Source organism: Mus musculus, chromosome 9 (assembly GCF_000001635.26).
Source record: "Mus musculus strain C57BL/6J chromosome 9, GRCm38.p6 C57BL/6J".
In the NCBI taxonomy this organism is placed as follows: Eukaryota; Metazoa; Chordata; class Mammalia; order Rodentia; family Muridae; genus Mus; species Mus musculus.
Genome location: NC_000075.6, coordinates 88,511,571 through 88,534,395, shown reverse-complemented (window position 1 = coordinate 88,534,395; position 22,825 = coordinate 88,511,571). Strand labels below are relative to the sequence as shown.

General features: G+C 43.3%; 1 long non-coding RNA gene, 2 other non-coding genes and 1 pseudogene across 3 annotated transcripts; all 4 read left to right on the top strand.

Annotated features, from left to right (window-relative positions):
* The first annotated feature begins 7,601 nt into the window (after positions 1–7,601).
* Positions 7,602–7,786, top strand: Gm22985 (annotated as a pseudogene).
* A 3,712-nt stretch (positions 7,787–11,498) lies between these two features.
* Positions 11,499–13,344, top strand: Snhg5 (small nucleolar RNA host gene 5). The gene is made up of 5 exons (NR_040721.1): positions 11,499–11,912; positions 12,015–12,089; positions 12,421–12,478; positions 12,680–12,746; positions 12,948–13,344. It is a non-coding gene; the product is annotated as a small nucleolar RNA host gene 5 (long non-coding RNA).
* LOC115487267 lies at positions 12,528–12,599 on the top strand. Its single transcript, XR_003948452.1, has one exon. It is a non-coding gene; the product is annotated as a small nucleolar RNA SNORD50 (small nucleolar RNA).
* Positions 12,796–12,867, top strand: LOC115487269. The gene has a single exon (XR_003948454.1). It is a non-coding gene; the product is annotated as a small nucleolar RNA SNORD50 (small nucleolar RNA).
* Positions 13,345–22,825: the final 9,481 nt, after the last annotated feature.

Sequence of the window (22,825 nt, the reverse complement as noted above, 5' to 3'; positions counted from 1 at the left end):
GCTAAACCTAAGGGCCATTTGAGTTGTCATATGGGAAGCCAATACAGCAGAAGCTTCCTAACATAGATATACACAGATGAAGGCTATCTAAAGGCACATGTTGGGCGGGGATGTAAAGAAAGAGGAACACTCCTTTACTGATGGTGCGATTGCAAACTGGTACAACCACTCTGAAAAACAATCGGGTAGTTCATCAGAAGATTGGAAATAGCTCTACCCGAAGACCCAGCGATACTGCTCTTGGGCATATACCCAAAAGATGCTCCACCACACCACAAGGACACATGCTACACTAAGTTCATAGCAGTCTTATTCGTGATAACCAGTCGCTGGAAACAACCCAATGTCTCTCAACTGAGGAATGGATACAGAAAATATGCTTCATTTATACAATGGAATACTATCTAGCTATTAAAAACAAAGACATCATGAGCTCTGCAGGCAAATGGATGGAATTAGAAAATATCATCCTGTGTGAGGTAACCCAGTCCCAAAAAGAAATGCATGGCATGTAGTCACTGATATTAGTGGATATTAGCCAAAAAGTACAGAATATCTAGAATACAACCTATGGACTATAAGAAGTGTAACAATCAGAAAAGATGCATATTTTAAAAATCAAATTTCATTAATATTTGATAACTATGTTTTAAGGTTTTGACCTCTTTATAGAAAGCAGCACATATCATCATCATTAGGTATTTAATTATTACCTACCATGGCATGGGTTTAGGAGGAGCCTTAAGCCAAATTATCAAGAAAAAAAAAGATAATAAAAGAACACAGCTGACGTGATGAAACACTCTGCTAACCCCAGGTTGAGACATAGGACAGTCAGGAATTCAAGGTCAGCCTGAGTTCGCTGTGAAATCTTATCTCAGAAATAGAGAAAAGGCTTCTGGTCAGATGGTACAATAGAAGCTGCCTCTCTGTGGCCTGGTGAAAAGTGTTAGCCTTAGAAAAAAATAAATGTACTCCCCAAAAGAGAAAAGGAGGAAGTGTTTCAGAAATTCACAAAAGTAGTGACTGAACAGCTAACAAATTTGAAGACAGAGGATCAAGGCACCAAGCCCCCAGCTCCAGCCATGAAGCTCCCAGGATCACAAGAAGCAAAAACCTTGTCATAGGTAGACCAGATACTCCAAGAGAAAGACCACAAGTACTGCTTTCAGGAAATGTCCCCACTCCCAAGTTTAAATCCAGTTGGAAATTTTGGTGATTTCCATAGCAGGATGGGTTACCGGTGAACAGGATTCTCACTCACTCACTCTATATAATTCAGAAGGCATTAACCAGGTGCCATCCTCACAAGGAATTTATTCTTTAAAACTAACTTACTTGAACTCCTGGAAACAGAAGAATCACAAGGCAGGACATCAGGCCCCTGGGTAAGACACAGCCTGAGGGACAGCTATAAAGAACAGGAAAGTTAGACATTGGCAAACCCGAATTGCATCCAGCAGGAAACTGAGCTCTGGCAGTGAAGGATAGGAGTAAAGACAGACCATTGCTCCCTCAGGGGCCAGGAACTGACCTCATCAACAGACTAACTCCAAACACGGAGATCAGTGGGTGGATCAACTACTGGAGCCAGCATTCTGTCTGAGATTCGCGCTTATGAAGTCCAGGAATTCTGAATACTTAACAGCCAAAGCTATTCACTGCTTCAACCAGGTGATTCAAGCTTAGCGGCTTCTGAAAAGTACCAAGACAGGTACGCTTGGTGCTCAGGTTGCTTTCCTCTCTCCCAAGGCATTTAGGAGATACCTGCCAGGTAGGACATTAGCCAACCTGAGGGCAGGAACTGTGGCTGCCCTCCTACTCAAAAGGGTAGGAGAACCTGTTCAACTCAGACTGTAAAACTGAGAGGGGTTAGCAGAGAACCCTGGTATTCAAACAAGGGAAATTGTGAGGTGAAGGCCATGCTGGCAGACATCATATTCTTACCCTGTATAGGGTCAGGCCCAGAAAGACCAAGGTCAACAGATTCAGCCACCTGCCCCGGCTCCCAGAAAGAAAACACTTCCACATTTCATATTTTTCTGTTTTTCTTCTCCCCTTCTTGTATATTCCCTTTGTTCATCTTTTTTAAACTATAATTTTAGCGGTATTTTTACTTTATTGGCTTTTTAAAGCTTTTATTATGGTTTGCTTGTTTGCTTGTTTTATTTTGGTTTTTTTTTGTTTGTTTGTTTTTTGTCTTTTGTTTTTTGTTTTGGTTTATCAAGACAGGGTTTCTCTGTGTAGCCCTGGATGTCCTGGAACTCACTCTGTAGACCAGGCTGGCCTCGAACTTAGAAATCCACCTGCCTCTGCCTCCCAATCATTATGTTTTTGTTTTTCTATTCTTCTTTTCTTTTGGTCACCTGTATATGGTTCCCCTCTACCCCCATCTTTTAAGAGAAAGGAGGTTTGCTTTGACAATTTGAGGACACAGCCCATTTGTGAGAGGGAGAGCATGGAGACAAGAGCAATTTTGAGTATTCCAGTAGGTATATAAGGCTTCTTGCTAACATATGCGCAGAGCAGGAAGTATAGAAAAGGAAAAGCCAATGCTCTTCTGGCTTTCTCTTTATCCCATCTGCCTGAGTCTGGACCCTCCAACCAGTTGCCACCCACAGCCATCTCCTGTCTTCACACCTCAGTGTGAAAACCCTTTCAGAGTGTCCTGAAGTGTATCTATCAGGAGACTCAAAATCCATTTAAAATGACAGTATAGGCTAACCCCCTTGGCTACCCCATACCCAAATCCATCACTTTTAAATCAAGTATTGCTTGGATGGCGGGCAGTGTTCTGCATGAATGCACAGTATTGCTGTCAGAAGACACATGGAAAAATCTCTGGGGTTAGAAAGATGGGTTGCAGTTAAAAACACTGGATCCTCTTCCGAAGGAACCCTCAATTCCCATCCCCTACATGGTGGCTTATAGCCATTTGTAATCCCAGTTCCAGGGGGATCTAACACCCTCTTCTGACCTCCACAGGCGCCAGACATATGTGCTGTATAGATACACACAGGCAAAATATTCATTCACATAAATAAAAATGAAATAAATCTTTAAAAATAACTCTTTACAATTTTTCCATATAGACGTAAAACATGTAAGTAGAAAGTCAACTCTGATAGGGGAAGAAGATTAAAAAAGGGAGGAGAGAGAATCAAAGGAAGATGAATGAAGAACATAGGACATGAAAGCTGAATGGGGAACTTATTAGTTAGTGTGTGTGTGTGTGTGTGTGTGTGTGTGTGTGTGTGTGTGAGTGTGGTGTGTGTGTATGTGTGAGTGTGGTGTGTGTGTGTGTGTGTGTGTGTGTGTGTGTGTGTATGTGTGTGTGTGTGTGTATGTGTGTGTGTGTGTGTGTGTGTGTGTGCGCGCGCGCGCGCGCGCAGATGTAGATGTTTCATGGGCAACTTTCAGATTTGGTTTTTGCCTTCCATCTTGTTAAGGTAGGGTATCTTGTTTCTGATGGGGCCTAGTTCCAGGCTAGCTAGCCTCTCTCCTGGCTCCACTTCCCAGATCCCATTGGGAGTGCGGGGGATGACAGGTGCATGGTACTACATGTGAATTTTTTGCAAGTGTTCCAGAGACAGAACTGAAAACCTCAGCCTGACAAGCACTTTGACCTACTAAGCCATTTCCCTAGCCCCCGAATAGTAGACTGGGAGACAGAAAGTCCAACGAGAGAAGAAAGGCAGCGTGAGGAAGGACAGTGGGAGGGTGGGGGGGATGCAAAACAAAACAAAAACAAACAAAACCAAACCATAGTGAAAGACATTTCTTTGTATATCAACTGAAAGCACAACTTAAAATAATAGCAAAAAAGTATCATCAAACCTGTAAATTATCTCTACCACCCATGCAATAAGATTGAGATTAGATAAAAGAAGCTCGTTGTTTTATGGTCAGTGCCACAGGCTTCCTAGTACATAGACGCACAGCTCCGGTCACATAGGTATTGTCACTCTGCTCCTAAGTGAGACCACTTCATGATTCATTGTTACTGAGCTTGCCAACACCTTTTTAAAATGAGGCCAAGAACACGCTAAAGATCACACAGGAAGTAAGTCATTAGTAACAGCTGTGGTTGTTTTGGTCAGTCCTTTTAACTTTTTTTTTTTTTTTGAGATATGATCTTGCTAAGCATTCAAGGTTGACCTGGAATCTGGACTTCACCATGTAGCTGCCCTTGAACTAGCTCTCTGAACACCCTGTTCCACTCCCCCACCCTCACCCCAATCCTGAGATTACAAGTGGGAGCCACCACATATTGCTGACTGTGCTGGCTCTCTGAAGACTGCCTACAGTGGAAGTTTGTCAGGAAAACATTGTAAAAGTATATTTTATGATATAAATATGAGGTGGGTTCCTATTCCTCGCTTTTACTTAATAAAACTATATTTGCTCTGCTCAAACAAAGAGGTGGGAAGGAGAAAAGAAAGAGGGGAAACACTGAGCTGGTAAGTAGGCAAGAGAAAACACAGAGTAATGGGGGAAGGGGATACAATTAGTTTATAGGCCACACTAGGGCTATAACTAAAACAAAATTTTGAAATAGTGGAAATTTCACCATTTTATGTTGAAAGAGAGAGATTCGGTCTTTGCCACATTTAGTTCAGCTGGACAAGTAGCTTCAGGACTGTAAATCATTCGTGGCTACAGTTTGATTTCAGAATCCAGACCCTGGTAGGTCACAGAATTGGGAAAGCAAGATCACAATGTTATTCACCAGAATCTTTCTAGGTTGGAAAACCACGAATCTGTTTACAATTTCTTCTTCAGTTGAATGTGGATAAAATGAAATGAGATTATGATGGTTGACTGGTTCAGTTTTTTGTTGTTGTTGTTTGTTTTGCATTGAGGTAGAGCTTTGCTGTGTAGCCCAGGTGGCCTTGAACCCAGTCCTCCTGCCTCAGCTTTCCTAACGCTGAGACTGCTGATGTTTGAATCTAAATCATCTTTCAGGTCCTAAGAGTCAGAATACCAGGAATTCTGCTGGAAGACTGCCTCTCCTAGCAATGACTGTGTAACCAGACGGTACAATGACAGCACCAGTAGACATTGTGGTGGTTTCAATGAGACTGACCCTCATAGGCTCATATATTTGCATGTTTAGTCCCCAAATTAATGAGCATTAAGGGAAGAATTAGGAGGTGTGGCCACTAGGGGTGGGCTTTGACCTCTCAAAAACCTCTCAAGAGGCTTAGCCAGGCCCAGGCCCAGGCCCAGTTTTTTTGGTTTTTTTTTTTGTTTTGTTGTTTTTTTGACCTTTGCTTGCTCCAGTCAACCCCGAGACCCAGTTTTGCTCCCTCTCCTTCTCCCCTCTCCTCCCCTGTTCTGTCCTCCCCTCTCCCTCTCCTCCTTTCCCCTCCCCTCTGCTTCCTCTCTACCTGCTCCCTGCAGATCAGGACATAAAGCTTGCAGCTACCGCTCCAGCACTACAGATGTTATGTTGATAATGAACTAATCCTCTGAAACTGTGAGCAAGGCCCCAATTGCACAATTTTTTTTTTTTTTTTTGGTTTTTCGAGACAGGGTTTCTCTGTGTAGCCCTGGCTGTCCTGGAACTCTCTGTAGACCAGCCTGGACTCAAACTCAGAAATCCACCTGCCTCTGCCTCCCAAGTGCTAGGATTAAAGGTGTGCACCACCACGCCCGGCTGCATGCTTTCTTTTACACGAGTTGCCGTGGTCATGGTGTCTCTTCACAGAACTGCTCATACCAAAGCAAGGAAATGTCATAGACAACTAATGACTGCCAAAAGACAGAATTAGTCTATCCTAGGACTGGGGCCCTGATTGGTTATCCAATACAATGTGGTCAATCCTGAAGCCATATATACACAACAAAAAACATGTTGTGCATTTGTGTGTGTGTGCGTGTGTAGTAATAATAAAGAAAAAAGTCACTCAATTTGAGATTGAGGTGATGGACATAGGAGAGGTTGTAAGGAGGGAACCTGGGTGGGGCTGGAGGGAGGAAAGGGAAGGGGAAAGTGGTTTAATTATATTTTAATTTAAAAGGTACTAAAAAATAAAAAGAGCAGATGGAAAAAATAAAATTTTAAATAATCTTTCATTTATAACTCCCTAATAATACATAGGAAGATCAAAGGTCATTATTCCGACTTAGGTTTGCTTTCATCCGCTTTCATAAACACCACGGTCTCTCCTTCTCCTGGGGCTGCAAGTGTTTAGTCACAGTTCAGCGTGGTCCCTCCCACTCTGTCCATTCTCCCTCCTGGACTTCATCCCACCAGGCCACACTCTTGCTTTCCAGATGTCTGTTTTGGCTTTCATTATTTCTTTTGTTTTGGCCCATATTATTCCTTGCTTTTTTGAAATCAGCTGCCTTTGCAAAATACAATTTTTCTAAGCCACATCCAGGATGGAATTACATTATGTAAATTGACACCTTCCTTCTGAGAAGAAAGGGGCACTTCTGATTTTTTTTTTTTAATGCTTAGGCAATTTTTCTATAAAGTTTAGCAGAATTAAGAACTGTTCTAGGAAAGTCAAGTTAGGTAAGAGGGAATCTGAATCCAAACAAGAAATTAATTGGATAAGCACAATTTCCATGACAATACAAAGTAGAAGCCAACCTAGAATGGGCCAGGGAATGAAGAAACTGAAGCCCATGAATATGGTGGGCTGCTTCAAGAAGGTTGTTTATCATGTGTTATGAAGGCCTGGGTTTGATTCCCAACACACACACACACTCTACCACCACCACCACCACCAACAACAACAACAAAACCAACTCGGCTAGGGGAAAAAGGCAGGAGCAGCAGCTTGTTTTCTTTCTTGTTTTTTTGTTTGGTTGGTTTTTTGAGACATGGCGGTCCTAGAACTCACTCTGTAAACCAGGATGGTGTCAAATTCACATAGGTTGGCCTGCTCTGCCAGCTGAGACCTGGGAATAAAGGAGTGCAATCATCCAGCAGCAGCTTTTCAAGGGGAAGATAATGGACATTTGGCTTCATGTAGACAGAAAGGAGGGTCATACATAACCATATGTGACTTTTTTTCCACTGCTGCATTTATTTATTTATTTATTTTATTATGTATTTTCCTCAATTACATTTCCAATGCTATCCCAAAAGTCCCCCATGCTCTCCCCCCCACTCCCCTACCCACTCATTCCCACTTTTTGGCCCTGGCATTCCCCTGTACTGGGGCATATAAAGTTTGCAAGTCCAATGGGCCTCTCTTTCCAGTGATGGCCGACTAGGCCATCTTTTGATACATATGCAGCTAGAGTCAAGAGCTCCGGGGTACTGGTTAGTTCATAATGTTGTTGCACCTGCAGGGTTGCAGATCTCTTTAGCTCCTTGGATACTTTCTCTAGCTCCTCCATTGGGGGCCCTGTGATCCATCCAATAGCTGACTGTGAGCATCCACTTTTGTGTTTGCTAGGCCCCGGCCTAGTCTCACAAGAGACAGCTATATCTGGGTCCCTTCAGCAAACGCTTGCTAGTGTATGCAATGGTGTCATCGTTTGGAGGCTAATGATGAAATGGATCCCTGGATATGGCAATCTCTAGATGGTCCATCCTTTTGTCTCAGCTCCAAACCATATGTGACTTTTAAGATCTCTGAATCAGCTTTGCGCAGTGGCAGTATCGTAACCAATGAGTTTTATCCAAGGCGTGATTATTGCTAATTGAAAACTTAAGACCTCTGAATGAAAGCTTTGCCACTCCTTATATATAATAGGCTCTGATTTTGTTTTAAGTATAGATGTTCCTCAGCACTACAATTTTTTTTTTTTGAGACAGGGTCTCTCTGTATAGCTCTGGCTGTCCTGGAACTCACTCTGTAGACCAGGCTGGCCTTGAACTCAGAAATCTGCCTGCCTCTGCCTCCCAAGTGCTGGGATTAAAGGCGTGCGCCATCACTTCCCAACAGCACAACAAATTCTTAGCATTAGCGAAGTAGTATGGTCCAGGACATCTATCAGACTCAAAGATCTTGAGAAAAATGCCACTGCCGGACTTGCTGTTTATAGGCGGAGTATGAACAATTTAAGCTTAGCCCCAACTAGATTATAAATAAATGAGACTCAGACTATGGTTCTTTTATTTGGCTTTGACAATTACTGGGGAGGTGACCTTTAATCTACTCCTCCAACTGCTGGCCTGGCTACCTCCCCAGCGCTGTAGCCCAGGTACTCACTGTTTCTCCTGGTCCCGTGCTCATGGTTCCCCTCCCCTCATGAGGCTTTCTCCTCTTTCTCCCTTGTTCTTCCTCTTTATCCCTTGTCTCCCCCCCCCCAATCCAACCAAGTTACTCCAAATTCACCTATCTCTAACCCCTCCAGCTTTCAATCAAGAAACAAAGTTTGCACAACGAAAACTTGTAAACATGAGAAGTCACGCCTAAGCCTAGACCTTCAGATAGAGAATTCGGCATTACAATACATAGCAATGGACTAAACCTCAACAATAGGATGCCTGTGGCCAGCTCACGTTGCCAGGGCCCTGTGACCTGACAAGGTCAATGCAGGATACTGGGCTTTCATGGCCTGAGATGCAGATTACATCCTTGGATACACTTGGGGCCCCTGTCAGAAGTCTAGACCTGGTGGGAAAGAGGCATGACCCAGAGAGGCCTCTTAAGCCAAGATGGCCAGTTGAATAGGAGTCATTTTTGTGTGTAATTTCAATTTTTGAAGCCTCATATATTTGACCCCATAAATGGTTTGTCCTGAGCAACTTCACAGGGCTATGGAGAGGATTAAATAACACCATGCCTGCAAAGCTCTATGCAAGGAAGGAGCTGTGGAGACCAGGCCTGGTAGGCAAAACACACCCGCTGTCACTCACAGACCGGCTGGAAGTGTGAAAACCCCGAGGCTCTGGCATTTGATGGACTATAGAACCTCCATGTTCAGCACCCATGTCCCAGAAGCTGGGGCCAAAGCCAGAGTGTCCTCCTTGGTTGACACTCCATATGACAGTCTTGCAGGTACCTGGCCTACCCACCAGACGTTAACCCACCCTGGGTGAAGCGTGCTAACAGAACTAGAGGAGTCACCAGAACATCAACGCTCTCTCTCACCACCATAGGCTTTAAGGGGCAGCGAGGAACCATTAGGCTACTGAGGAAGAGCCATTTCATCAGCCACACCTGCTCGTACATCGAGGCGTGGCTGTTTGACAGAGGATGGCAAGCAGGGAAGTGTCTTGGGAAGCAAAGAGATGCTGTCAGGCTTCACACACTCTCTTCTGGACACCAGTCAGTGAGCCCCCTAAGGGATGTTTATCCCCCCCCAACCCCAGGGAAACCCCACAGCCAACCTTTCTTCCAGCCAAGCCTTCTAGACAGACCCCGGGGCTTGGCAGGTTTGCAGAAGTTGTCTAACTAACCCTAATTGGGTTTTGTTTATCAGCTTGACACAAGCTAAAGTCATCTGGGAAAAGGGACCTCGGGTGAGAAAATGCTTCCTTCAGATTGGTCTGTAGACAAGTCTGGCTGGCTTTCTTGGTTACCGATTAATGTGGGAGCTCTGTGTTGCCTGTGGTCCTTAGGCAGTATTGACCTGGGTTACACAAACACACACACACAACTAAGCTGCAGCTATTCATCTATGATCTCTGCACGAGTTCCTGTCCTAACTTCCCTTCATGGTGGACTAGAGAAGTTTTAAGTTGAAATAAACCTTTCCCTCCCCAAGTTGATTTTGGTCATTATGTTTATCATAGCAACAGAAAGCAAACTAAGGGGCTGGAGAGATGGCTCAGTGGTTAAGAGTACTGACTGCTTGTGCTGAGTTCAATTCCCAGCAACCACATGGTGGCTCACAACCATCTGGAATGGGATCCGATGCCCCCTTCTGGTGTGTCTGAAGACAGCGACAGTGCATTCATATAGATAAAATAAGGTGAGCCTTTAAAAAAAAAGAATAAAAATACATATTAAAATCATTTTGAAGATAACATTCATCTAAAAACTTTAAAAACCTAATACTGTAGCTGTGGAGATGGTTCTAATAGATAAAGCATTAGATTTGCAGGCCTAGGGACTTATAATTGTTTGAGTCCCAGAACCACATAAAAATGTTAGTTGTGGCCCATGCTTATAATTTCTGAGCTGGAAGGCAGAAACAGAAGGATCTCCTAGACTTGTGCTCAGCCAGTCTAGCCTGATTCCTGAGCTCCAGATCAGTAAGAGGCCCTATCTCAAAAGGGAATAAATGGTGCTTGCGAGGATAACACCTAAGGCTGCCCTTCAGCCTCTGCATGCATGTGTGTACCTGGGCACATAGATTTAAAAAGAACCAAATTAAGACCACAGGCTTGAAATGTAGCCCAGAGGCACAGTCCTTAACCAGATGCTGTGACAAGCTTTTACCATGTGATTCTATTCCCTACCTTCTTTCTATGGCAAACCTTATGTGATGTTCTTACCCAAACGGCTTTTATTCACTTATTACCATTACTATCACATGTGTGCATGATGTGTGTGAGGGCATGCATGCCACAGTCTATAAGTATGGTGATCAGAGGATAACTGTTAATGTAAACTGACAGCAAATGCACACATAATTAGTAAAAAATGCTACAAAATAAAGACCCGAGCTTCCAAGTGCTAAAATATCCAAATGTGTGTATCCATACATTTAAATTACTTTGAATTATATATTTGACCTTTGAAGTCTTAAGTTTTTTTCTGCAGATAATTTAGAAGGGAGAAACTTAAAAAATAGCAAAGGATAGCTATGTGACCTTAGGCCAACTGGCGGCTTTTGACTTGCTTTCTCCTCTGTGAAACGGAATGTTTAACTTCTCAGCATTCTGACAGTATAACTGTCACTAGTGTCTGTTTCCCGGAGTGGGAGACTTGGGGGGGCGGGGGAATCTGGTGTTGGACCTGGTTGAGCGCCCAAGCAGGCGTTGGATAAGCCTGCACTGGACAGCATGGCTGTCTGCAGACCAGCGGCACCCCCAGAATGCAGGAAGGATAAACGGAGAGCTTTTCGGTTTTCACCCGCGTAATTCTGTCCTCCCAGGTCCCTTCGGCTGCCCCGCTGAATACACAAGCGCAGCGCTGGCCACCGTAGCAACCAAGCTTCTCCACCAGCGGCGCTCAAAGCTGCCTGCGCGGCGAAGTCAAGGCCACTCCCTGCCGCCGACCGTCCGTGTCGACTAGGCTCGAAGCAGGCGGTGACCTCGCCTCCAACTGCGGCAGTTCGTTTGAATTCTGGCGCCACTCCCACGCCACGTCGAGCTGAGCCACCCCGCCAGACTCGGAAGAGACCGGTGGCGGCGAGCCAGCGGGAGCGCGCGCAGCAACGGAGATGCACGCGGCGGCGGGCGGGCGGCGCGCACCACGCCCCGGAATGGCCTGTAAAAAAAAAAAGAGGTCCAAGGCGCGCGCTCCCACGCGTTGCTTCATGAAAAGCCACGCCCCCACGTACTCTCGCGTCCAATCAGTGACAGAGGGAGGGGCAGCCTCGATCTCGCACAAAGGAGACTATAAAAGGAGCTGCGGTGAACCGGGCTCGTTCTTTTACGACGGAGCCTAAGATATTCTTTGTCTTGTCGGTGAGTGAGTTACAGTCGGATGACCAAGTGAAATATAGGGGTGCAACGAGGATTTGGAGGCTTCTGAGACTTGAACTTAGGGTACTGGTGTAAACTTCCTCGGAGAAGTGCGCAGCAGCTAATGATATTTCGGGATTGGAGTCTGGGCCCCAGTGAGATTCGTACTAAGCGGCCTGACTGAAGGCCGCATGCGTTCTAGTTCCTGAGTCCCCGCGTGGGTAGGTTTTTACAGCAGGGTTTGCAGCCTTTTGTGCTGTTCCGAAGGTACTAGAGTCACCGAAAGAGACATCCTATTATATGCACGTTCACAAGGACAATGGCGCCATTGTTCTTCGCGTCTTCAAAGCAGCTACAAGAAGAAACCAAGGTAAAGGCGATGCAGCTTCTATATTTTAAGAATATTGTTATAGTGCAATAGGAAGTGATGTGTGATGCTTAAATTTTGTTTTTTGATTTTTCATTATATTAGATGGAGGGGAGCCCAAAGCATCTGAGAGAATTGATAAATGAAAGAAACATGCTTAAAACATGACCGTTTTAAAGGGTGTGTATTGAAGCCTAGATTTTTTCCCTTGTAAGCATGCAAACATACCGTTGTGAAGTAAGAATCCGGGTTCCTGGAAATGTATTGTGAAGTAGTCCTGGCCAAACTACTCTGGCCTTTGCAATTTGGAGTGACTGTTGTGAATGCATGGTGTACAAATTGATTGTACAAACAGTTGTGAGACATACCGGGTCAGAACAGTGATGAAATACATCCCGAAGATGATGACCTGAAGATAAATGCAGCTTCTGAGAGAAGACCATTGTGTTTAAGTGGTAGTCTTGTTAATGCAGTTCTTACTCATAGCATGTCATGGTACCTCTTTCTGTAGTGAATGCTGACCAGTGAGATGCCAGCCTGCGTGTGAAGATCCTACAGCAGAAGTGCATGTGAGTGGTGCTCTGTTTTGTTTTCTGCTGAGCTTACTGTCGTTGGTCTAGTCTATGATGATCCTATCCCGAACCTGAATTCCTGTTGAAAAACCATAATTACGGATCTGGCTTCTGAGATGGACCATTGCAAAGGACTATTGTGTTCTTCTTTAATGTTGGCAATGACGTAATGCCTGTGTTTTTGTTTTTATATTTTAGGGCCAGTGACACAAGAACTTGCGAGAGATGCCAGTCCGCCTGTGAAGATCCTGCAGCAGGAGTGCATGTGAGTGGTGCTCTGTTTTGTTTTCTGCTGAGCTTACTGTCGTTGGTCTAGTCTATGATGATCCTATCCCGAACCTGAATTCCTGTTGAAAAACCATACTTACGGATCTGGCTTCTGAGATGGACCATTGCAAAGGACTATTGTGTTCTTCTTTAATGTTGGCAGTAACATAATGCCTGTGTTCTTATTTTTATATTTTAGAGCCAGTGACACAAGACGTGCGAATGAAAACTAGATGTGACCATCCAGAAAAAGCATAGACAAAAAAATGCAGTCTTAGTACTGGGATGTTTGAGATGGGGTCTATCTACATGTCTCTAGCTGTCCCTATCAGGACAGCATCTGGTGTGGCCTGCAGAGTTGATTCCTGTACTTTTTTTTTTTTGTGGGCTGTATGTAAATGGATTGTTTTGACAATCCATTCGACAGTGTTCTCTTCTGTGAAGGTCATAGGTGAGCTGATTGACAGACACAGCTGTACAGACTGAATGCAATCCTGACTATAAAGCTGCAGTTCATCATTATGAGCTATTTCCTTATTCTGGCAGTGATTGAAATAAAATGGGGAGTATTGAAATAAAAAACATTCAATTGCAAATATTTATTCAATTCTTTTTGTGTCAGAAGATTAACCAGAGTGCCCTGGTACATGGTTCATTCCACTTCTGTGGGAATTGGGTTTGCAAAGTTACTGTGCAAAGCGCACTGTCAGCTCCCAAACTAGCTAGCATGATCATACACATTATCAGGTTTCCCTGAGAACTTGTCAAAAAATTCCCTCCCTACCCATTTCTTAATTGGGGGGGGGGGTTCTAGACAGGGTTTCCTAGCCCTGGCTGTCCTGGAACTCTAGACCATGCTGGCCTTGAACTCAGAAATCCACCTGCCTCCCCAGTGCTGGGACATTTCTTAATTTTGAGACAGTTTCTATGTTCTATGCTTGGTTTGTCTTTATTCCACCTGCCTCTGCTTACCAAGTACTAATACTAAATGGGCTTCTACATTAACTGCTGCACCCTTCCATTCTCCTTTGCTTATGGGCTTCTGTTTTGATACAGTATCTCAAAATTGTCCTAGCACTCAACTGCAGAGATGGCAGTCCCCAGTTTAGAGATAAAGGAGATCTAGTCTTCACACTTAGCAGAGGGACTCTGGTTTCTTTCCCCCTGTACATGTTATGTCTTCCTGGTGCCATTGGTGAAAGAACCTTGCTACCTTTGAAAAGTGAGTTGGTTGTTATAGTCCAAATTATTGTGTATGCTCTAGATATTACTGGTCTGCCAAGGAGCCCAGAGATGAACTGTCCATTCTCTTTTGGAGGACAGGTATAGAGTGACAAAAATGGAAAGCAACCTAATAGAAATGGGGAAACGCAAGTGAGTTTTCTTGGGCCCTGAAGTGGTAAACACATTTAACCACTGAGCCATCCCATCCCCCATCATGACTGGGTGATTTGTACCTGAACAAGAAACAAGACCAAATGACATCGTTTTAGTGGAAAATAAAATTCATTTCCATTAAATTTACTAACTCAAACCTTTTTAAACAGGCTGGGTGGCATTTTTTTCACTAAGCATGAGGAACTAGCCTAGTTAACAAATGCTGTAATCCTAAGTTATCCCAGACTTTTGAGTTTACTAGCTTGTTAAATTGATAAGGGACTTAACCTGAGAACTAACTAGAGTTAGGTAGAAAAACCAGCTGATGGTTGGGTGCTAACAGTGCACACCTTTAACCTGGATAGAGGCAGGTGGATCTCTTCAGTTCAAGACCAAGCTGGTTGGGGCTGGAGAGATGGCTCTTCCAGAGGTCCTGAGTTCAATTCCCAGCAACCACATGGTGGCTCACAACCACCCTTAAGGAGATCTGATGTCCTCTTGGGTGTCTGAGGACAGCTACAGTGTACTTACATATAATAAAAGTTAAAAAAAAAGATGGCCCTGGTCTACAGAATTCCAGGGTTACTCACAGAAACCCTGTATGGAACTAAAATTAGAGATTCTTGAGCAAGTACAGAATCTGTACTAAAGAAGGTCAAGAACAATAGCATCAGTTCAGGGAAGCCAGATGGGAACAAATCTGGTGTTAACTCATAATCTGTGCTGGAGGGTGGAGAGTTGCCTCACTAGTGAGAACTGTTGTGGGAGCCAGCCTGGTCTATGCAGTTCCAGGGCTATACATAGATAACCCTGCCTCAAAGAGATTTTAAAAAAGGAGGCCTTACTAACATGAAAACAGACTGGTTTTATAAGTTGAGAAAACAATTTGTATCTGGCTTCAGTAATTTTAGCCAACTGGAATTTTTGCCCCTGCCTTGTATCAGGATCAGATTGATCTTAAAATATAGTAGGTATAAATCTACCATTTGGTGCTTTCTAAAATTAGTTCTGTTGCCAGAAACTTAATCTGCACAGCACTTGGTTTCCCAGTCAAGTGTCCTCTGAACCAACTAACAGGCCTTGAAAGCTTGCCGCTTACAGTGTATACTGGAGCTTCTGGCTGCTTTCATGGCTTTTTCTCCAGTGTTCCAGTGGGGATTAGAGTCCTTACCTGATTTTTGGTTTTGAGACAGTCTCACTGCAAGCTGAAGCTGACCTCAAAGCCATGGCAAACCTAACAGAAAGTTTCTAAATAGTGGGAATTTATAAGCATGAGCCACTATAGATGGCTCACAACCATCTATAATGTGATCTGATGCCTTCTTCTGGCATGCAGGTGTGCATGCTGATAGAGCACTCTGTTTTTTTTTTTTTTTTTTTTTTTGAGTCAGGGTCTCACTATGTAGCTCTGGTTGTCCTGGAAGACTGTACATTCCGGGTCCAGTAAGATGGCTTAGTGGGTAAAGGCACTTGCTACCAAACCTGAGGACCTGCCCCCTGCCCCCCACAACCCAGGATGCCCTCTGACCTCCATATTCACAGCATGGCATTTATGCATGGGCATACACAAATATTAAAAATACAAAAAGAAAGACTGTATTTGAGGACTATTTCTGTAATTAGAGGGTTTTCCCTGGAACTGTAGAGCACATATCGATTATAAGGAAGTATGATGTTGCCTCATGGATTAAGGATGATTCTGTACATGCGATAAAATTCTAAACAGGTCACATCAACAGAATGAAGGGTAAACACTCCAATTACCGCAATAGGTTTTAAAAAAAAAACCCAAATACTGAATAAACTCAGCCTCACATCATGAATAAAATATACAAATTTGGAATATAAGAAACTCCCCAACACAAGAAACACCATCTCTGAGAAATCTACAACAACCCTAAACTACATTAAACTAAAATCGGGAAAGGCAACAAGTGGGTTTGGTTTGAAAATTAGGAACAAGAAAAGAATTTCCAATTTCACAACTGTTATTTAATACATAATTGGGCCAGGTATAGTGGCATGTGTGTTTAATCTCAGCACTAGGGAGCCAGAGGCAGGTGGGTCTCTGTGAGTGTGAGGCCAGCCTCATCTACACAGTGAATTCCAGGACAGCCAGAGCTATATAGTGAGATGATACCCTGTCTCTGAATGAATCAACAAGTGAATAGAAAAATCAACATTGTTAAAATGTCCGTGCTTGCTGGGAAGGGTTGGTGCGTGACTTTGATCCCATCACTTGGGAGGCAGGGGCAGGCAGATTCTGAATTCAAGGCCAGATTTGGTTCTCAGTTGGTTTACAGAATAAGTTCCAGGAGAGCCAGGACTACACACAGAAAGCTTATCTTTAAAAAAAGTTCATGCTGCCCAAGGCAACTTACAAAATTAATGCAATTCTTGCTAAACTACCAATGACATTCTTCCCAGAACTAGAAAAACATTCTTAAGATTTGTGTGGAGGGCTGGAGAAGTGGCTCACAGGTTAAGAGCACCAACTACTCTTCCAGAGGTCCCGAGTTCAATTCCTAGCAACCACATGGTGGCTCACAACCACCTGTAATGGGATTTGATGCCCTCTTCTGGTGTGTCTGAGGAGAGCAATGGTGTACTCACATACGTAAATAAATAAATCTTAAGAAAAAAAAGAAGAAGAATTGTGTGGAACCATAGGAGATCCTGAGCAGTCAGACTGGCAACAAAGCAAGGCTGGATGCACTAAATACCTGATTGAAAGCATGCTTCAGAACTACACACCCAGATCCCACAATGCTAGCATGAAACAGACACATAGACCAATCAGGCAGAATAAAAAGCCTAGAAATAACTCTGCATAGTTATTGCTAACTGACTTTCAACAAAGGCAGCAGGAATGTACATTGAAAGAAGTAGCCAGGGCTGGAGAGATGGTTCAGTGGTTCAGAGCACCGACTGCTCTTCCAGAGGTCCTGAGTTCAAATCCCAGCAACCACATGGTGGCTCACAACCATCCGTAATGAGATCTGACACACTCTTCTGGTGCATCTGAAGACAGCTACAGTGTACTTGGATATAATAATAAATAAATCTTTAAAAAAGAAAGAAAGAAAGAAAAAAGAAAGAAAGAAAGAAGTAGCCAGGCAGTGGTGGTGTGCCTTTAATCCCAGCACACTTGGGAGGCAGAGGCAGGTGGATTTCTGAGTTCAAGGCCAGCCTGGTCTACAGAGTGAGTTCCAGGACAGCCAGGGCTACACAGAGAAATCCTGTCTTGAAAAAAGAAAACAAAACAAAACAAAAACAAACAAAAAAACCCCAAACAAACAAAAAAAAAAAAAACAAACCAAAAAGAGAGAGAGAGAGAGACAGAAAGAAAGAAAGAAAGAAAGAAAGAAAGAAAGAAAGATAAAAGGTAAGTCCCTTCAAATGGTATCCGGGAAACTGGATAACCACAGAAGTGGGGGGAGGGGGGACCAACAGATCTCTGTCTCTCAGGTTGAGTAATAGAAACTCAAAAACAATCAGAGTCTTAAATGTAAGACATGCAAATATGAAGCCACTCATCTGAAGTAAAAAGCTGCTACTTACCATTGGGCACAGTGACAGAAAGTGTTCCTAAAGGCTTATCACAAACTGAAGGGCTGGGGCTGGGCAGATGAGTCTGTGCTTTAAAGAGTCTATTACTCTTCCGGAGGAGCTGAGTTCAAGTCTCACCGCCTATCTGTAGTCAGGCAGGTCACAACCACCTGTAACTCCAACTCTGAGGGGGATCCCACACCTCTGACTTCTGTGGGCACCTGCACTCACACAGTGCACAGGTGCACAGACACATATAAAAAACAACATCTTAAAAAGAAAAAACAAACTGAAGCCCAGCCTGGATAATTTAGTGAGCACCTGCTCCAAAATAAACAGTTCAGCTGGTGAAGGGCCTTACTGTCGAGCGTGACTGAGCGGAATCCCCACGAACCACACTGGAAAGGAGAAACGAACTTGTCCTCTGGCCTCCAATGCAAAACATGGCATACCTTGCTATACACACAAAACGAGTAAATATAATGAGACAGAAAAAAAAGAGAGATTTTTGTTTTGTTTTGTTTTGTTTTCAAAATAAGGGAGGAAGGATAGAAGGGGAGAGAGAAACCGTAAAGGGCTGGGCATGTTACTGAGTGGTAGAGAGCCCATGTAGTATGTGTAAAGTCCTGGATGGATTCCTCATATGTGGTACCACATATCTTTGCTAATTGTATGTCTGATAATATACAAAATATATAAGAAACTCAGCTCAATAACAAAATCTAATTTCTTGAAATGGAAAATTGGGCCAGCAAGTCAAGGCACTTGCCACACTGATGTGCCCACCTGAGTTAGATCCTCAGATACCACAGAGAGCAACTCTTGAAAGTTGTCCTTTGACCTCTATGCTCCTGTCTGTTCTGACCCTCTCATCATCCATGCGTGTACAGTCAAAAGAAAGCTTTGCTAGGTTAGCAGCCTTTGTGTTACATAGCACCTTGTCTCAAAGTACAAAACAACAACAACAACAAAGCCAATGGGACAGTAAGGGGTAGGGGAAGAGGGAGAGGAAGCAGAAGAATGGGGTACCTGTGACCTGTGTGTGTGAGGTATGTCATGTATGAAAGACAAAATGGAAGCCAGGAGAGCTTAGATTGATAAGGAAAAGTGAAAGAATGTCTGAGAGTGGGAGGAGTTCTGAGGAGAAAAAGGAGGTGGGAGCAAAAAGTGTAGCAGAGAGAGAAATTACAGTTTGAACAAACGTGGGTCCCATCTGCCTCTGCCTTCATGGACACAATCTCGGTTTGCTGGTTCCTCCAAAGGATGTGCTTCCTCCAGAGTAACGAACTCTTTCTTGGTTTTTGGTGGGCTTGCTTAGCTCAGGAGGCTAGGGTTCCAGAAAAATCAACAGCCTCCAAAGCCAGCCCAGTTCATTGTTTCATACTCAAATAAAGAAATGAAGGGCCGGGCATGGTGGTGCATGCCTTTAATCCCAGCACACTTGGAAGGAAGAGGCAGGCGGATTTCTGAGTTCAAGGCCAGCCTAGTCTACAAAGTGAGTTCCAGGACAGCCAGGGCTACACAGAAAAATCCTGTCTCAAAAAACAAAAAACAAAAAAAAAAAAGTTTGGGCTGGAGAGATGGCTCAGTGGTTAAGAACAATGACTGCTCTTCATAAGGTCACATGGTGGCTCACAGCCATCCGTAATGAGATCTGACACCTTCTTCTGGTGCATCTGAAGACAGCTACAGTGTACTTACATATAATAAAATAAATCTTAAAAAAAAAAAAGAAAGAAAGAAAGAAATGCAGGCCAAGGAGTCAGCTGAGTGAATGTGGATTTATTAGGGAAAATCAACAAAGAACTCCCAAGGGGCTCCTGGTGAGAAATACCCAAACTAATCAATGTGTGTCATTACCACGCACTAAAAGAAAAAAAGAATTAGGGGGCTGGAGAGATGGCTCAGTGTTAAGACCACAGACTGCTCTGCTCGTCTGAAAGTCCTGAGTTCAAATCCCAGCAACCACATGGTGGCTCACAACCATCAAGAACAAGATCTGATGCCCTCTTCTGGAGTGTCTGAAGACAGCCACAGTGTACTTACATATAATAAATAAATAAATCTTAAAAAAAAAAAGAATTAGACACTTCACAAAAGAAGATATACAGAGTGCCTGTGAACATATGAAAAAAAGTTAGCATTATTGTTGGATAATTACTAATTGACATGCAAACAAATTCAAAATGAAGAGCTATGGAACCTTGATCAGATTGGTTGTTATCAAAAAGACAAACATAGATGTTAGCAAGAGTGAGAGGGGAATACTCTCCAATGCTGCTGATGAGGATACGTGCTATCACAGTCACTGTGTAAAGCATGAATGCTCTTCAGCAACCTAGAAATGGAATATCCATAGTATCCAGCAATCCCAACAACTGAAGGAAGCATTTGTACCAGTGTGTTTATTGCATAATTCACTATAGCTATATGATGGAACCATGTTACTTACATTTCCTTTGATGAATGGCTAAAGGATAAGTGGGTCCATAGACACAACAAGACGCTGTAAAAATGTCAAAATGTGCATGCCTATAATTATAGCACTTAGAAGGTAGAGGCGATGAGATCAGGAGTTCACGGCCATCCTCACCTTCATGCTGAGTTTAAAGCTAGCCTGAGATAAATGAGATTCTATATCAAAAAAAAAAGTTTAAAGTTCTTCTATTTGGTAGAACAGGATGGCATTGGATTGGTATATGAAGTGGAACGAGCCTGATAGTTTCTGGCAAGTACTGTCCTGTTGTTTAGCTAACCACTTATTTTTTTCATTTTGTGGTAACGAACTAATCCAGCACTTAGCACATGCTAGGCACATGCCCCACCACTAATTTAAATGTCAAGTTCCTGCATCTTATATACATGGGGAACTTAAAAGGCTTACTCCATGAAAGTTGGGAGTATAATAATGGGTATCGTATGTATGTAAAGAACCTGCCTAAATGGCCTCTTCATTAGGGGAAAGAGATTTGTTGTAGATAAGAGAGAGAAAGTAGACTGGATATGGCCAGAGCTAGAGAGTCCAGACAGTGGGAGAGAACCATGGAGACAGAGTAAGAGATGTCAGGTTGCGTTTATAGAGAGAACAACTAGATATCTGGGAGGAGGGCAGCCTGGGGAGATGAGAGGCCCAGGATGCTAGTGTGGGGGCTTTGAAATGTGTAACAGATACTTTGGAATAGAGACTATAGGAGCATACTAGCCAACATGGGATTTGATATTCCGACTGTAGGTCCGTGTCAATGACAAGCCATAGTCCCTTCTGCTAGGTAAGAGAAATGCCTGTTTCACAGGTTCTTGAGAAATGCTACATTTTATCTAACTACCAGAAACCCCTCTATTTACCACTTGAACTCATTTCTAGATATGTGGATTGCCTGAGACCTAATAGTTACTAAAGTCCCCAAAAGGAATCGAAAAGGGAGAAACAGAGAAAGGATAGTTAAGCGATGCAGTGAATAGAAGGAATAGCTTCTTTGGTTTTTGTTTGTTTGTTTGTTTGGTTTGGCTTTTGTTTTTGTTTTTTTTTTATTGTTTTTTTTTTTTTTTTCCGAGACAGGGTTTCTCTGTATAGCCCTGGCTGTCCTGGAACTCACTTTGTAGACCAGGCTGGCCTCGGACTCAGAAATCCGCCTGCCTCTGCCTCCCAAGTGCTGGGATTAAAGGCGTGCCACACCATGCCCGGCTGAGATTTCAGGTTTAATTAATTCAAATTCCAGACCTAATTTTATTGACAGGTTAAGGTGCTGCATTTGGAACAAAGAGATGTAGAGGGAAAGAAGCAGTTAAAAAAAAAAAAAAAAAAAAAAAACAGGGATGAGAATTCCACAAACAGCTACCTGGGTTCTGGGCTAAAGGATGCCTTGGAACTTTACACAGTGTTAAACCAGAAGGAAATGGAAGGAGTGAGTTTCTGATGACAGGTTTCAAAGGAAGAAAGTAACCTTCAGGAATGAATGAGATGAGGAATTTAACAAGCATACTATGGATTTTCATCAGGGACTATAGCACTTGGGGAAATAGGAATGACCTTGAAGAAGTTATAGGCTTGCTTCTCAGTGTTAAAAAGTCAACCGAGGCTGAAAACTGCCGATTTGAATGAGGTTAACTGCATATTTCTTCATTATTCTCCTACTGTGCTTATCAGCTTGGGAGCAAAAAAAAAAAACCAGATAACCAGCTTAATCGAATTTAGGTATGAATCACCCTGAAGCATCAGAGCAAGGATACTCAAGGATATTGAGGACACAGAAAAAGTGTTAAAATTATGGGTCTGTAGTCCAGACTGGTGGATCCAGGAGCAACAGAATTGTGCTAGAAAATTATCCCAAGTGAGTAAACATTAGGTGTGGCACAGGAAGGTGCTAGTGAAAACTAAGTGAAATAATACCCTGCTTAAGCATGTTACAGGGCAGCCCACAGCTATCCCTGAAGCATGCTTTGCTTGGAAACAGACTATGCCACAGCCATGCGCTCTATCAACTCAGCGGACAGAGAAGTAGAAATGGTTTGTATGAAACATTTGTCTGGTCCGATGGAATTCAGTGTTTATATTTAAGGTGAACCCTGATTTCAATTCTCCAAATCAAACTTAAAAAGAATCAGAAGCCGGGCGTGGTGGCGCACACCTTTGATCCCAGCACTCCGGACGCAGAGGCAGGCAGATTTCTGAGTTCGAGGCCAGCCTGGTCTACAAAGTGAGTTCCAGGACAGCCAGAGCTACACAGAGAAACCCTGTCTCAAACAAACAAATAAACAAACAAACAAGAATCAGAAAAGCTGGAGGCTGTGGAGGATAATTTGTGTGCATTTCCCTCCACATTCACTTATTAGCACACCTTCAAAAGAAGTGCATAATGGTCCATATAACTTTAAACTTTTTTTCAAAACCTATTTTAAATAATGGTTCTTAAACACTCTAACTTCCCTTACAGCCCACCACCACCCACCAGAGGTCATGGAAAAGAAAGGATAAGGGGGAAGTGGACCTGTTTAGAAAGGTTCTTTGGAGCAACTCCTGTCTGTGTTGTCTGGAAATCTACAGCTCGGTTCACAGGTCAGCAGTGGCAGCTTGATCCACTTGCGGACACTTCATAGATAGATCAGCTGTCTAGTTCTGCAGAATTAGGCGAGCAAACAGGAATCAGCAGC